Consider the following 3,453-nt stretch of genomic DNA (forward strand, 5'->3'; position numbering starts at 1 on the left):
TTTCACATCATCCCACCCCTTCTTGTTCTTACATCCTTTCTTCCTCCTTCTGTGAGATGGTTCTTGACTCTTGGATGGGGTGATATAGATGTTTGGTTTAGTAAATGGGGTTGCCCCATGCTTTGGGCTCGTCCTCCTGGAACCACATTTTGGTGGCCCAGTTGAGGAACTCTCATCTCTTTCCTCTCTTGCTTGTGGTAGTTGTTGGAGCAGTCCATAGGCAGCAGAAGATTTCTGTCTGGGGAGACTTTGCAGTGAGCTCCAAAGGCCTGCAGGCTGGCGTCTGGAACACCTCCAATTCTCAGAGGTCAGGACAAACCAGGATAGAAGCTAAATAGTGATTCTCAGACTTCTCTTGGTAGGGTTCAGTGCAAATTTCTTTAAGTATGTGCCCTCTTATGGAGAAGGGAGAGTGAGAGCCAATTTCAGGAGGCCTGAACATACTGTGAGAATGTTCTCCTCGTTCCCTATTTACAGTTGTTGCTGCTCTTCAGCATAGGAGGGAGAGAATGCCTGGATGACAGCATTTGTGTCTGCCATTTTCATTTCTGGACCGACATCCTGATGCACATACTGTGGGTAATTGGCTTTTGGCTCTCCTCAGGATGGTGAGTTCCTTTCCCTGCAGTTAGACTTGTTATTGCTCTGAAGAAACACAACAACAACAAAAAAAAAAATTAGGGATGGACTGTAGCTTTGTCAAGGTGAGAAAAAAAAAAATATGGGAAAGCAGGTGTACTTTTCATTCATAATGATAAAGGCTTTGGCTTTATTCGCTTGGAAACAAGAACCCTAGCAGAAATTGCCAAAGTGGAGTTGGATAATATGCCACTCCTTGGAAAGCAGCTAAGTGTCGTGTGCGCTTTGCCTCTCACAGTGCATCCCTTACAGTCCTCAACCTTCCTCAGTATGTGTCCAGCGAACTGCTGGAAGAAGCCTTTTCTGTGTTTGGCCAGGTGGAGAGGGCTGTGGTTATTGTGGATGATGGAGGAAGGCCCTCAGGGAAAGGCATTGTTGAGTTCTCAGGGAAGCCAGCTGCTCGAAAGCTCTGGATAGATGCAGTGAAGGTTCCCTTTTGCTAAGCATATATCCTCGGCCTGTAACTGTGGAGCCTATGGACCAGTTAGATGAGAGGAGGGACTTCCAGAGAAGCTCATCATAAAAAAACAAATTTCACAAGGAATGGGAGCAGCCACACAGATTTGCACTGCCATGGATCCTTTGAGTATGAGTATGCCATGAGCTGGAAGTCACTCATTGAGATCGAGAAGCAACAGCAGGATCAAGTGGACCCAACATCAAGGAGGCTCATGAAAAGATGGAGATGGAGATGGAGGCAGCATGCCATGAGCACCAGGTTATGCTAATGAGGCAGGATTTGATGAGGCATCAAGAAGAGCTTCAGAGAATGGAGGAGCTGCATAACCAAGAGGTTCAGAAAGGAAAGCAGCTAGAGCTCAGGCAGGAAGAGGAGCGCAGGCGCCGTGAGGAAGAAATGCGGTGGCAACAAGAAGAAATGATGCAGCAACAGCAAGAAGGATTCAAGGGAACCTTCCCTGATGCGAGAGAACAAGAGATAAGGATGGGCCAAATGGCTGTGGGAGTGCTATGGGCATAAACAATAGAGGCGCCATGCCCCCTGCTCCTGGGCCAACTGGTACCCCAGCTCCTCCAGGACCTGCCACTATGATGCCAGATGGAACCTTGGGATTGACCCCACCAACAACTGAACATTTCGCCAAGCTGACACAATGGAAGGAATTGGAGCAATTGGTGGAACTCCTCCTGCATTCAACCGCCAGCTCCTGGAGCTGATTTTGCTCCAAATAAAGCCACCTATACTATTAATAAAGTTGCACAGTGTCTAGTTTCCCACAACCCTTAAAAGAAAGGCCCTTTTTGGACTAGCAAGAATTCTACCCTGGAAAAGTGTTAGGGGTTTTCCCAATAGATAGGTCTTCCCTGCCTGTACTACTCTAGGGAGTATGCTTGGAGTCAGAGGGCAAGGGAGGGGTGGTAGTTAACAAATCAAAGTCTGGGGTATATTGTTTTATCAAGTCTGTCTGGTGCATTCCTGAAGTGTGTTGATTGTTGAGGGACTGGAAAACCATAGCAAAATGAACTCAGAGAGCTCCATTAATCTTGATCATTCCTGTTGTCTTCTTTCATCCATCATGTTTTATCTTTATTCCACTCAACCCCAGAGACACTGCCATATATACCACAAAAGCTAAACAACCTCCAATGACCCCAGAGATTGAGCTTTGGGTCATTTCACAGAAAAATACCCTATGTCCAGCAGATGACAATGAGTGGAGATAAGGGGCTCCTAAAACTCTCCAACACCCCAAAAAGTATCCCTAAAGATACAACTGCCAACAATAAAGAGAAGCTATTGGCCATCTTCAGGCTCTTAAACACTTGACAAAAAAGAACAACTAAAAATAATATAAATTAAAACCTACCAGCTGCAACCAGGATTCTCATCACAACTTGTCTCTACTAGAAGAAATGAAGTTCCCAACACTCTCTACATACTAATTAATCCTCATTTATGACCTGAATTATTACCAACACTACATCTATCAACCCCTTTGATGCCTTTACACTAGACTTTTCCTTCACACTGCTCTCTCACTAGATGCAGAGTCCCTTGTATCTCCTTAAATCTTTGGGACAGTTGGTCAAGGCTGTCCCTGAATGCTAGGATAAGGACAGCTCCACCTCTGACTCCACATTTTCAGGATAAGCTCCAAGTACTAAACAGATGATCAAGTTTATTTTAAACTCTTCCACAGGATGCAAGGCCATGGGATGTCTGGACCAGCTCCTATCAAGTCTTCCTCATCCCTCCAATGGTAGTTAAGTTATGAGGCCTGTCTCTGTGGTTGATCTGATGAGAGGAATAGCACTCCTCCTGGAGAGGCACAAACAGCTCATTCCTGTAAGCCTCTTGGAGAATTTTGTTAATTATTTCAGTGAATGTTTGATGCAGCATACCATCTAACACATCTAGACTCTAATGGGTGACCATGATCAGGTCCCTCTGTCGTTATGAACACCTTATTTCTATGTTTCAGGGATTTCTTTTCACCCCAGCCACTATTGTCACATGACCTGCCTATCCTGAAACCATCCTTTGGTGTTTCTCACTTTAACCTCTGTGACTTACAGTTCTTTATTCTGGTTCACTGTCTATTTCTTGGTTCAATTCTGCAGTGTCTTTGGCCCATCTCAATCTTCCAGTATGATTTTTATCTTCTAGATTAGAAGCCATTAAGATGGAGATAATATTGTGGCAAGGCTATTCATCACTACCATCTACACCAACTATCTGTCAGCACCAAGGACCTCTTGACCTTGGAGCGATGTCACAATCTCGTCCTCAAACTCATGCAATAACTACCTTTGCCTCTCCAAAATGTAGCTCAATCCCTTCTTAAGTTGTATGGT

General features: G+C 44.9%; 1 pseudogene; it reads left to right on the forward strand.

Moving 5' to 3' along the window:
* Positions 1 to 604: 604 nt before the first annotated feature.
* Positions 605 to 1,885, forward strand: LOC118575741 (annotated as a pseudogene).
* Positions 1,886 to 3,453: the final 1,568 nt, after the last annotated feature.

The sequence above is a fragment of the Onychomys torridus genome, unplaced genomic scaffold, assembly GCF_903995425.1.
Source record: "Onychomys torridus unplaced genomic scaffold, mOncTor1.1, whole genome shotgun sequence".
NCBI classification, from domain to species: Eukaryota; Metazoa; Chordata; class Mammalia; order Rodentia; family Cricetidae; genus Onychomys; species Onychomys torridus.